Genomic DNA, 13,581 nt, shown 5'->3' with positions numbered 1-13,581 from the left:
CTCTGTCCTCCGGTTCACAAAGACACAGGTTAACTCTCTCCAGATACACCCTCACCTCCTCCCCATCCCACCTCGTACCTTCATTCTAAGGCTGCCCTTGTCCACTTCTCTGCCCTCAGAAAGGCAGTGTCTTCCCTACAGAAATGTATGCAAACACCAGAGGAATCCAACCGAAATTTTGGCACTGTGCTTTTCCCTCCATCCCCCTAGACTTTTCTACCACTCCACTCTTTGGTGTTGTTGTTATTGGCCGAGAGACATGCAGGATCTCATACTTCCCAGACCAGGGATAGAACCCGCGGCCCCTGCAGTGGAAGCACAGAGTCTTACCCACTGGACCAAGGTCACATGAAAAGCTCTGAACCAGAACTGGGGTTTCTAAATTCCCAAGACTGGTTCACTCTAACCATTAGGCCATAGTGTATTCACACCATCTTTTAGTGCACTTTCGAAAATAATGCCAAAGCCACTTTCTATGAAATTCCAGCTACTCTGCGTTGGCAGAACTTGACTTTTAAGGAAGTGAAATCAACTTCCACTCACATAGGGTAAGTGGAGCTGGCTTTGAGCTGTCAGCTTCAAGCGTGAGGTCAACTCACTGGAGGAGCCTGCAAGGAGCTGATCACCCAGGAGCAAAGAGAAGCAGAGTTGACCTAGACGTCCCAGGGAGAACAGCTTTGGGGTTTCATCTTCAGTTTCATACCACAGAAGAAAATAATCCAATAAAACATCAAGAACTTCAGTAGAATCTAGGAGACTGTGCTCACGAGAGGCCAATGCTATTTGGAAGGGAAAATTCGTACTTCCTTCCCCAGCTTTCCATGCTGTCTGCCTGATTTGCACTCTCCACTACTTCCGCGACTTGAGAAATTTTAAACTTATTCTCACCCTCATTAGTGGGTAGTGTCTTTCAGAGAGGAGGGGGGAAGAAAACAGACTTATATTAAAGCCAATTTTTTTTTTTTTTTGGCCGCGCCACGTGGCTTGTGGGATCTTAGTTCCCTGACCAGAAACTGAACCCAGGCCACGGCAGGGAAAGCACCGAGTCCTAACCACTGGACCACCAGGGAATTCCCAATTATTTTTTAAATCAAGATGAAATTTCAGAAATTCAATACTTTCCAAAGCTTTAATGGTCAAATCACGTGACTGTGAACAACATTCTTTCCCAACCCAGGAACACCACGTAATTTCGCTTCAAAATTTAAAAACAGTGACTTAAGCTCTGTTCTCCCATGACCGCCTGAACTGAATGCAAAAGGAAAATGCTCTAGTCTTACTCTGTTTCAATAAAATATTTTTAAAAAAACAAACCTATTTGTGTGGCCCTGTATAACCTCCCCCAAAGACTCAATAAATTACCGATAAAGATACCAGCACTCACCTATAATGATTAAATAAGCTAATGCACTTAAATTGCTAGGCGGTGTCTCACACATAGCAGATAATCAATATACACAGTTTCAAGACAGTTTAAGACTAGGATTGAAATCCTCACTCTCTCTCTTGCTCAAACTTGCTAGCAAGTGACTCAGGCTCCCTTTCCATCTCCCCATGTGCAAAATGGAGGTGACAACACTCATAACATAGAGGATATACAAATACAAACAACTCGAAGAGTGGCTGGCAAACAGTAGATGCTTAAATAAGTAGTTACTATTTTTTAAAATATATTATTCGGAGTAAACAGATAATTCCAAATCAGAGTAATCCCACAACCCTTTCAAATCCAAATGTGTGGTTTTTCAGTGGGCATCTGTTTGAATTATCTTTCACATGAGACTTTGTAGGAACTTGCACTTGGAATTTCAGATGCTCGTATTGTACCTGAAAGTGATTGAGCTCATAATTCAGTTTTGAATGAAACAGACAAAAAACAACAACTTGCCAAATTTAGGAGAAAGGATGCTTAAATAACCTTATAAGGTATCTTTTCTCAGCCAATACAACTGCAGGGGGAAAAATATCACAGGATACAAAATCTGTCCCACCGTCCCCCGTCCCACCAGCTCCAAACCCCTCCTTTGTAGTCACAATTGCTGATGCTCTTTGCCACTCTTTGCCACTTCAGAATTCACCAAATGCAAGGCATCTACCAAAACGTGTCACTTTTGTTTTTAAGAAAATCAAAAAGAATGAAACCAAAAGCACAATGGATTCTTTCTTTAAATCAGTGTCAAAGACATCTGTCTTATCACAAGAATAGAAACCTACATGACAAGAGAGCAATACCTTTACAGTAGTGAGTATCATCTTACCGGTAACATGAAGGACCATAACTATCAACGTATAGCGAAGAATTAGCACGTTTTAAAATTCTCTACGGGCTAACCAGATGGGGAGTATGATGGTGGCATCTTTTAATCAGAACACTGCTGTTGGGGGCTTCCCTGGTTGCGCAGTGATTGAGAATCTGCCTGCTAATAATGCAGGGGACACGGGCCCAGAGCCCTGGTCTGGGAGGATCCCACATGCCGCGGAGCAACTAGGCCCGTGAGCCACAACTACTGAGCCTGCGCGTCTGGAGCCCGCGCTCCGCAACGAGAGGCCGCGACAGTGAGAGGCCCGCGCACCGCAATGAAGAGTGGCCCCCGCTTGCCACAACTAGAGAAAGCCCTCGCACAGAAACGAAGACCCAACACAGCAAAAATAAATAAATTAATTAATAAACTCCTACCCCCAACATCTTCTTTAAAAAAAAAAAAAAAAAAAGAACACTGCTGTACTGATCATGCAAAACCAATCCTTTAAGAATTTTATTTGATAACTTTATATAAATCACATAACATTCCCTCTTAGGCCGCAAGCTCTAAATTGAGTATCTTCCCTTATTTACAATATACTGTCCTGTCTATAAACATCTTGTTTATTTACACGGACCTCCAAACAGCCAACACTTGGTTTAGCCAACAAGATCAAGTTTCCTAAGAATGTCCCAGGACATTATCAGTCTTACAAAGAGAGGAAGTACTTGCCCAGTGGCCCAGCCTGAAGGGCAGGAATGGAAAATGGAGGGTCAGATCTGATTCTTTCACTGGCTGGGTTACCTGGAGGCTGCAGCCATCCACCCGCACTATGAATATAATCAAATAAGGTCCAAGCACTCACCATGTCTGGGCAGGCGGGGTAGAGAGGGCTATTTGGAATGGCCCCTTCTAGTCCTAGGAATTATTAGAGCCAACTCAAATCAGGTTTTTCTTTATGGCCTGTATTCTTTATGACCTGGCCCAGGCCCTGCCATTATTGGGATTATATGTGAAGGCTAGAGTGGCGCGCCTCAATTTTCTCTACACCTCTCCTTTTCCAGAGCACAAGTGAAATCATGACCCCATGTGGAACTTGCATCCCTTAACAATAACCATGTTACTTCTGCACAGTGACCTGCATTCAAAGACATCCTCTGTAATGATGGCCAGTAATGTTTCCACCCTACCTTCCGGACAAGAGCCTAAAAGATGAATCACTTGAGCAGGTCTGCATAGATGTGTTGAACCACAGGTCTTTTTTTTTTTTTCCCAAATAGAACCATGGGGATCTCTCAGTGAGATTCCAGTCCAAAGCACCTATTTTGTAGATACGGAAGTTGAGGCTTAGAAAGATGACATCCAGTAACTGGTCCAAGGTCATACAGCCAGACGGAAGCATCGCTGAAACTAGAAGCCAGGCTTCCTCCTGATTCCGTCCTCTCCTCCTCTGTCAAGAATCTTCCTTACAAAACAGAGCTGTCACATCACGGGTCACCACTACAAATGCACAGATGGTTTGTCATGAAAAGTATAATTTCCCTAACCAGTTTTTCTTACTTGTAGAATGGGAACAGTAAGTTGCTACTAGGGCAATGTCGATGTACGAACAGTCAGAAAAAAACACACTGAATGTGTCTTGAACTATGGATCCTAGTTTCTTTTTGGGACAAGAACATTTTACACGTTCTTCTTTATGGCCTCTACACTGTTACGGGAACTCCAAAAGTTCCAAAAATAGTGAAATACTAAGAGAGAAATGGTATCTAATACTGGAACTGGAGGTAATTCAAATTCCACAGTAGACTATTTTTGTTCAAATTACTTAAAAAAAAAAAAAAGAACTCTTTTACTTTGAAATCTTCTGCGTTTTCACTACATGTGCTTCTCTGATCCCAAAAGCACCCTGTATCAATTCAAGGAAAGTCTCATTCACTTACTGCTCAGAGCAATGTTTCCATCACCCAGCATTTTTGCTCAGATTTAGCTAGTCCTTTGGGGACAATGGCACACAGGGAAAGGCGGAAAATGCCACCTCAACTAGAGTGGGCAAAATGGGATCTGATGACCCATCAGCACTCCCAGGACAGCAAAGGAAAGTCTTATTATAAAGAGAAAAGAGAAATCACCATGGTTTTCCCCTTTCTTCAGGACCCTCTTCTGCTTCCGGCTTCTTTTTTTTTTTTTTTTAAGTCAAGAACCGTAAAGCTAGTTACCATACAGCTGGTTTTGGGAAACAAGCAAGGTTTCCCAAAAAATTAGTCCACAATTTCTGCAAGAAAACATGAAGAGGAAAAGCCCTCTCTGATCAATTATTCCCATCATTAGTGAAATTCAGGTCCCAGCAGATGGCTTGTTTGAGGTTCAAGATGTGGGTAACCTAATGGGAAATGGGAAATACTCCTTTGTCACCCTTGCAAGTCTCAGCTGGCACTTCTAGAACAACACACATCAACACAGATTGGCTGATGGAACTCTTCTCTGGGGTAAGGGCTGCTGAATCGCCCTGCCACTGGGCAGTGGTTTCCACTGGCCCTGGAATGGGTTCCGCGCACAGCTTGGGTAGAGGACTGGAGGGTTTCTGGTGCTCATGGGTGTATGGTCCCCCGCCCACCCCGGGCCATCTTCCAGGCAGCGCCAGGGTCCCAGCAATGAACTAAGATAAAAATCTGAGACTACTTATTTCTGGAAAGGAGGAAGCAGAGTGTGTGCAAATTTAATGCTTCAAACGGAGAAAGTCGCAGATCTCCTATCTCAAAGGACAGCCTAGCCAGCAATTCCTTCTCATCACCAAGGCCTCTCCCCTCCCCCCCCGCACCTACCCGCTCCACCTCGCTCCCCACCCGGAAAGACTTCCCAAGAAACGGGGCCGAATTTGAGCCTGTTTTCGCTTTTTCTCCGACCTGGTGAAACCTGGGTCCATTTGCTTGGTACAGACACGCCAATCGGTCCCCCGGGTCCCTCCGCTACGGTGCAAGGGTGGAAGGGTGAGGGAAGGTAGAGGGCGGCGGCGATGGATCTGGATTCAGACAGGGTCTGCCCGCGTCGGAGGCAGTTTCCCACCAGTGGGCTCGGATCCGCCGCGGCTGCGCCGCTGGAACGGACAAAACGCGGCGCGGGGACCAAGCTCTCCGGAGTCGGGGCGGAGCGCGGGGCCTGGAGCCCCAGACCCTCAAAGGCGCCGGCGCTCGGGGTCCAGGGAGGCACCGCGGGGGACGCCCGGGTGGGTGAGCAGTCTCACTTCTGCACTGAAAGGAACGAGTAGCCCTGCGGCCAGCCCCTGGCGCCCTGCCCTTCCCGGAATCCCACCCAACTCTATAAACCCAAAGATCCCGAAAATTCCGAAAGCGAAACTGCAAGCAGGGCTACAGAAGTTTGGAAACGGCCTCCCAGGCTTCCCGGCGTCGTGTCCGGACTCCCGACACCACCAATGTGGTCAAGGACGAGCGCCCCTGAGAGTGGCCATCGCTCCGCAAGGCCACCCTCCGCGTCCCCGGGGCACCTCCCTGCGTTTTTTACGCGTGAAAGTCCCCGGCCCTGGTTTCGGGGCGGGGGTCGGCCGTGCTCCTGCCTCGTCTCGGTTCCTCCCTCCTCCCGCTCCTACCCAAGAGACGGAAAACTTGGGCCCTGCGAGAATCCTGTGGAATGTTCTTCGCAGTCGGTTGTATGTTCGCTTCCACCGCACAGCTCGGTGCAAAATCGAAGGTTTCGGGGCGTTGGAGTGAATTATGCGCTTGTCAGCCGCGACGTCAGGAGGACGAGGGGAGGGGTTCCCGGCTGAAACTGCAGTTTACAAGCACAGAGCCATCTTAGGCTGGTTTCCACTTGCGCGAAGCCCACGGGAGAGCTGTCCCCGGAGGGACGCGCGGGACCGGAGCGCCGCGGACGCGCCGCGAACTCGGCCCGGGGGCTGGGGGTGCGAAGCGCGTCTGGGCCTGAGGGTCGCGGATCGCTCAGCCCCGCCGCCCAGGTCGGAGGGAAAATTTGCCGCGGGGTCTCGCATTTGGTGATGCTTCCCCCCAGGCCCCACCCACGGGCCGCCGCGAGGGACTGGCCTGTCCGACAGCGCGGCGTCCGTCTAAGTGGGAAGACAAGCTGACCCCATCGATCCTCCCTCCAGGCCTCTGAAAATGCCCAGAGACCACGTTTCTGCGGTAACTACAGACCTGGCCAGCGCTATCTTTTTAACCCGATGATTTAAAATCATCTTGGCGCACTAGGAAGACGCCCCATCAGGCCACGGGCACAGAGAAGGTCCCCCGGACCGGCCCTCGCCTGGCCCTGGGGACGGCGCGCGGCCGCCGTGTGGCCCCAGTCCCCCAGGTCCACCCCGCTGGCACCGCTGCGCGACCTCCGCTCCGCGGCTGCATCCTGGCCACTAGCGACCCCTGTCGGGGACCCCAGTTCCCAACTAAGGGCGCTCGGTTTGCTTGCTTTCCCTCGGGCTCCACTCACAAGCTCCGACTTTGCCCTCAAACTCCGCTCCCTGACCCTCTCTGGGCCCGGAGGCCGGCCTTTCCCCGGCACCTCGCCGCCCTCTCAAAGCCCAAGGCGACACCCCCGCTCGCTCGCCGAGAAGGCCCCTAGCGGATCCAGCACTCTCGGAGCCCGATCAGAGCAAGGGACACTTTCTTCCGCTAACGCTCTCCCCATCCCCCACCGCCCCTAGAGCGCAACTCCAAAAGCAACTCCTCCCCTCCCCCCTGCACGCTATGCAGCGGAGGTCCGCGCGCCCCCGCCCTTCCGCCGCTGCACTTTCACTCCCCCACCCCACCCACCAAGCCCCGGACGCCGGCCCCCCCACCGCGGCGCGAACTGCACCGGGTGCCCACCGCTAACTGCAGCGCGCCCCCTGCACACAGAACCCCACGGGCGTCTGCAGTCCGACTTCACCCGAAACCGTGGACAGTGAGTCCTTTTAATAAGCACCTCCCCGCTCCACCTACCGGGCTTTACGCACACAGGATCCAGCATACAGAGAAAGAGAACCGGTCTCCTAGAAAGCCGAAATAAATCATTCCCTCTACCCTCATGTATTTTGCACCACGTGTCAGCAGTTTGTCATGTCAAATCATGGTAGGGTCTGGTTGCAAGACGCACACACGAATTCAGGGCGGATCTCTTTGGCACCCTCCCCGCCAACTACACACACAGGTATGCACACTGATCCAAAGGCACACAGAGCAGTTGTGCTCGGATGCCCCGGTCCGGGCCAGCGGGACCCCTCTCCCCTTTAGCAATGGACTGGACACACGCAGACTCTAACCACGGAAAAAATTAGGGCAGCTCATTCCCTCTCTTTTTTCCCATTTAATTCGCTAAAGCAGCTACTGGAGTAGTCAAAGAGAGTTGAAACTAAGAGATGGCACCTCCGGTTGGGTTTTTTCCCACCTCAAAACCTTTATTTTCAGTTTTTAAAAGCCACCTTAGCCCGCCATATTGAAACTGGCACAGCTTCTAAATACTCCTTCCCCGCCGTTGCTTCCAAGAAAACACGAGTACGGATCGGGCTCTGGACTTGCGTCTGGCCACCGCAAATCAACCACTTCCCTCACCTAAGGCTTCCCCTTTCTCCGGTTAATCCCCTCCCGCCGCCTCGGGTCAAAAATCAGTAAATATATCTAGCAGTTCCTACAGTTGTTTTTTTGGCGGATTTTACCAACACACACACACACACACACACACACACACACACACACACACACACACACATTAAAAAAATAAACTCCAAAGCCAGATCAGATTAGTAATTTTGAAAGGTCATATGAGAGTAGACAACAGGAAAGCCCCAGTGACAGGATATTACTTTAACGTAAAAGAAAAAAAATAATAATAATAAAAAGAAAAAAAAGAACAAAAAGATCATCCATGCGGGAGCACGCTCCGAAACTACTACTGACAATTTCATTTCAGCTGCACAGGCAAATGTTTCCAAAGGGGGGATTCCGAATGTGTCCACGATTTTTAACCCCCTTGATGGTTGGTCTCCAGTCCTCACCCCACCATCTTCTCCCCCACTCCCCCCGCCACCCCAAACACACACACACCAAAAAAAAAAAAAAAAAAAAAAAAAAAGGAAGAAGAAAGAGACCCCAACGAGAGAGCGCGGGGTAGCAAGGGCAGCTGCGTCGCTAAAATGAGCGCACAAATGAGGAAGGCGGGTGGCAGGAGGGGACAGCTTGCCCCCGGGGAGGAGGACACTTTGCAACTACGGACGGACCCCCGCAAGGCCGGGCTTTGCAAAGCCGAGGGACCGGGGGAAGGGGACAGGGGGAGCAAAAATGACAACCCGGAGCGCAGAGCGGACTTTGGGGCTCTGCTCCAGTGCTGTCGCTTTCTCCTCCTGTCCTTCCCTTTCGCTCCTCTCCCTCAGCACCCCCTCCTCCAGTCCCCCGGCCCCGGGCTGGCTCCAGCTTCCCTTTTTTTCGGAGCTGGAAAAAAGAAGCTGACCGGCGCGCTCAACCTGCGGGCCGGAGGTCTGCTCGCTGGGCTGGCTGGGCGCGGGGACAGCGACCGCGCGGCGTCCTACCTGATGAAGTTCGTCCTCCCCGCGGCGTGGACCAAGACCCCGGGCGCCGCCGTGGCGGGGGGGGACACCGGCCTCACCCGCTAGCTCTGCTTTGCTCGCTCCCCGCCCGCCGCCTCCCTAGCGCGCCCGCTCCACTCCGCCGACTCCCACTACAGCCTCATTCCAATATGGCATCCTCTCTGTGCGCATGCCCGGCACTCTTTTTTAAGATTATTATTTTGTGTGTGTGCAGCGAACTCCTTCAACGACCTTTTCCAAGCGCTTGCAGAACGTCTTAAGCCAATTAGCCTGCGGGACGTTCCGCCCTCCTTCCATTGCCCCCGCTGTGACGCCCCCCCTGTGACGCCCCCGCGTCTGGGCACATTCCCCCCACACACACACACACACACAGAGACACATTTCACGCTTTCACTGCCCCCTCCCCGCCCCGCTCCCCTCCCTTTTTTTTCTTTAGCTCCCATCCATACACGATCTGCAGAAAGTTCCCATCACAGGCGTTTCCGCACACCCATCTGCAGGGAAATCTGGGCAAACTCCGCATCTCACTGGAACACTTTCTGTTTCGTCGGTTTGCAATCCCTCCGTGGACCAAATGCACAAACTTGCGCTTTATCCGCCGAAGGCTGGTTCCGAGCGGAGAGAAATTCAATTCTCTCCGCGACCCGCGTCCCGCCCACTGCGCCCCACCCGGCACTTAAATTGCGCTTTTTCTATGGAGATGGAAACATTTCCTGGCCCCTTAGGGACGGCGGGAGGGGTCGGGGAAAGGTTTTCCAGGGAAACGAGCCCAGAGGGGTCGGAAATTCAGCTGGGGTTGCTCGGGCCAGCTTGCCGCTGCGATCGGCAGGACACAGGTAACGAGGGTCGCCACGGCGTGTCCTGGGGAAATGTCCGGGCCGGGGCGACCGCAGAGGGCACCTGGCCTGGGCTGGCTCTTGTAGGGCGGGAAAGGAATCCTGCCCGAGAAAAACGTGGCCCTCTGCGATGGTGGGAGTGAAACAGGGGCAGCGCAGACGGGCGCAGGGCAGGGTTTCCCGGCGGCGTGTGCAGGTCCGCGGGCACTTTGCCCGGGGCGTGGGGGGAGGACAAAGTGGAGCTTCCCGGCCCGAGCAACGGCTGGGCAGAGACTGAACGTAATGTCCCCAATGCGGAAATGCTGGCGACGCCCGAGTGGGCAAGACGGAGAACTTCCGAAGGTGGGCTTTGCTGTACTAAGGAGCGAGGAGATGCTGCTGGGGGCTAGAATTTATTTCTGTGGGAAACGGAGAACTGACACGTTTTGTCAGGGTTTTTGCTCTATTGCCACAAGGGGTAAAAATCCCCCAGAGTCTCCCAGTTGTGTCCATCTCCTTCTTAAGAACGTCTCTCGCCGCGCTCTCCCCTGGCCCGGGCCGGGGGGGCCAGAGGACCCTGCGCTCCAAGGCTGCTTCGAGTTCGCAGCTCCGCCCTCCCTCCCAAGTCCTTCCACGTCCTTCCACCCCCGCGAGTCCTCGCGGACCGGAGACCTCAGGCACTAGAGGTCCTCGGAGGATAGGTGGGCGCTCTGAAGGGCGGGGGACAGGGCGCGGGGAGGACCGAGAGAGAGGAGGTCAGAGTCTGAGCGCGCGCGGGACGGGCGGGGTCCTGCCCTGGCGAGTCCTCTCCCCGACAGCGGGGCCCGGCTGGTCTAGAAGAACCGCGCGAGGGACGTGCCGGGAAACTGCTCCAGCCAAGCCACGCGGTCGCGAAGGCCCCTCCACCGAAACGGTGGGCGGAGCTCGGAGATCCTCGGGGGCTTCGGCGGCAGGGAGACGCCGCGCACTTGCAGTCTGGGCAAATTGTATTTCCCTGCATGTTGGAGGGCGCTCTGCGAGGTATAAAACGCCTTCGTCCTGTCACACGTCCATTCGAGGTACCACCTGAGACTCCGAAAGGACAAGCGACTCATAGTTCAAACTCCAGCCGGAGTCTGCATCCCCTCCAGCTTCCTGGCCCCCTCCTCTGGGGACATCCGACCTCTTTCACCTGAAGGTCACCGAAGGCGAAGAATCCTCAAACCGACCGCACCCCGTTCCTGCACATTAACCCTGTCGCCTGCACCCCCAAACTGCCTCCCTCTGTACTCTGAGACGGCTCCCAAACGAGTCCATGTTTGCACCGCGGCTACTAGGGATCCGGAATGGGGACTCCAGGCAGGCTTCTGGACTCCACCCCGGGTCTCGTCTTCTCGATCCTTCAACACACAGTCTGGCCCGTAGGCAGGGAGGGGGGCGGTGGACGGTGCCATCCCAAGGGGACTTAACAGCGCGGGAGACCCACCCCGCGCGCCCTTCCCTTCGACAGGGTCACCAGCTTCGGCACCGCTGAAGCGCAGCCGCAGCAGAGGGGCCTGAGAGCGAATCCCCTCCTCCAGCCAGCCCCGCTCCCCGCCGCGCTGTGTCCACCGCGGTGGCCATGGCTCTCCCTCGTGTGCCCCAAACCTCGCCGCGGGGCTCGGTCCCAGGACGGGGCAGAGGATCGCTCCTCTCCCCCCCGCCAGGACTTCCGGGCGGCTCCAGTTTACAGAGAGGATGCACTTTCCCTCTCCAAGAGCTGCGGCGACATGAGCTGCAGCAGCCATTGCGCCGGCTCTAGGTTTGTTTACCAGTTTTGAGTCATTATTATAAACGGAATGTTATTTCATCAAAATAAGAAACAATTGCAGAAGGACACCGAATCCCTAACTCGATGGCCTGTGCATACATTATCTTACGATTCCTCCAAAGTACTGGGGTCTCTTTATGTTTTGGGTACTCAGACCCCTGTATAACTTTGCCCGTGAGTCTGGAGAACAGTGTGGAGGAGTTAGATTTTTTTATATTTATCGAGATTAAGAAATAAAATCATGAAGCCACAATACACGATGGTCATCACATTGTTACCTCCAAGAATCTCAACGTAGTCTAGGGTGAAATTTCTCAAAGTTCGGCAACCTTCTACTTTCATATTGCTTTTCCCACGTGACTTCTTGAACGTTCCTTGGCTCTTTATTTTGCATTCTGCCTCCATTCTCCTCTATCCAAGGACATCAATGAGGCAGAAGAAATTGGTTCGAAGACTCCCCGAGGTAATTAACGCGGCCCTTCATCCCATTCCAATACCTTCCCAGTTTCATTTTTATTTCAGAAGCAGATACTTTAGGGATGTGAGTCTCCAGATGTAGAATCCACCCTAAATCAATTAAAGAAAGGCGTGGGGGTGGGGGGGTGGGAGAGAAAGCAGCAGAGTTAGCCAAAGATAAAGCCTCCGTAAAAACTGGGACTGTTTCAAAGTAAAGAAGGTATAATACATTCCAAATCAAGAAGTTCAACCACGTAAATCTCATGATAAACGCCACGAGATTTCTCTGTAAATTGTTAACATTTTCTAAAAATCTTGGCAAAAATAAGGCTTTGATCACACTAACTGAGTGTAACTTACTTCATGCCTAAACAATGGTTATGCCATGAATTATATCACTTTTAAAATACACCTACACATCTAATTTATGCCTTCCAAGGGACTTTGGAATTCTTTCCTATGAATGAGACTAAAGTATATAAAATATTAAAATTATATTTGCTAACTGGAAAATATTTAGGAATAAAAATAACAGTTGAAAAGTTTCCCACTCATTATTCTGTGTGTTTCAAAAAGTATTGCAGAAGATTCGAAAACTATATGCATATTATTTATCTTATTTATTCTAAAGACATATGATTACTTAAATCTTGTCACAGTAATCTTCACACCAAGAAGAATGTTGGTCAATTTGCTCATAATTACTCCATGTTTAAGTTATCGTATGAGGAAATGCCCTAAAGAAAATGAACCATTTTGCTTCCTTAACATAGAGAATCTCTGAGATATTAGACTTAAATTAGCTTAACATAGCAGAAGGATGGAAAAGTGTCCCCCAAAAGCCCTTGAAAATAAACAAATATTTGAAGAATGTATGCAATCTTCTTTTTGCTGGAGGCTTGGGATCTTAACACATTGTCTCTTAGGCCAGGTGAGATTGTGTTTTTCCGTCACCCCTCCTGAGGTCACTAAGAGTGAAATCTGAAGACACTCCCTTATTTTTTTCACCCTTTTCTCCTATACCCATTCAAGCACTTAGCTCCTGGATTGGGAGTCAAATGACCTCATCCCCGCTTCATCACTAATTTCCTGTGTGACCTATGTAAATCAAATGATGTCTCTGTGCCATTCTTTTCTCATGGGTAAAGGAGATTGGACTAGATGTTCTGTAAAGTCCTTTCAAACTCTAAAGAGTGCTTATCAATCTACCCCGGCCCAAAGCCACAGATTGTTTTCCGTAATATCCTAACACCATCTCTACCAATTAAAAATAGCCAAGGTGTAAACCCTGGGATCACAAAGAGGAAAAAAAAGGAACAGATCTGTAGGGGAAACACCTTCTTTGCCCTCCTGATCAGTAGTAAAGGTATTGCTCGAGTCATATTTTTGCCTCATTTAGATTACTGTTGTGTTTTTGTATTTACCGTATGGGTTTTTGTTTGCCCATCTAAGTGTCTGGGCCGAGGTACCTGAGAGTCACTGAGAAAAGCCTGGGTGATGGAGCTCACTATTTAAATGGGTAAATGAGGGTAGTCGTGAGTAAGGGCTCCACAAAGATATCACCTGGAGCACTTTCTCATCCATTTCTAAAAATTCCAGAAACCCACCGTTGCTTCCTGTACAGTATGAAGAAATTTCAGGCTTCCTTGACAAGAGAAAAAAATAACAGCGCACACACAGGGTGTATTAAAAAAAAAATTTAGTGATGTCTGAACTCTCCTAGGACATTTA

At 51.0% G+C, this 13,581-nt stretch overlaps 1 protein-coding gene across 1 annotated transcript in view; it reads right to left on the bottom strand.

The window, feature by feature from the left end:
- Positions 1-8,893, bottom strand: part of SFMBT2 (Scm like with four mbt domains 2) — a 216,486-nt gene extending 207,593 nt beyond the window's left edge. Inside the window, 1 exon segment of the mRNA XM_007126577.4 lies at positions 8,773-8,893. The gene's annotated coding sequence lies outside the window, so the exon portion shown is untranslated.
- Between the last annotated feature and the right edge of the window lie 4,688 nt (positions 8,894-13,581).

This window comes from Physeter macrocephalus, chromosome 11 (genome assembly GCF_002837175.3).
Source record: "Physeter macrocephalus isolate SW-GA chromosome 11, ASM283717v5, whole genome shotgun sequence".
NCBI lineage: Eukaryota > Metazoa > Chordata > Mammalia > Artiodactyla > Physeteridae > Physeter > Physeter macrocephalus.
Note: the sequence above shows the minus strand (reverse complement) of the source record. Positions and strands in the feature narration are given on the sequence as shown.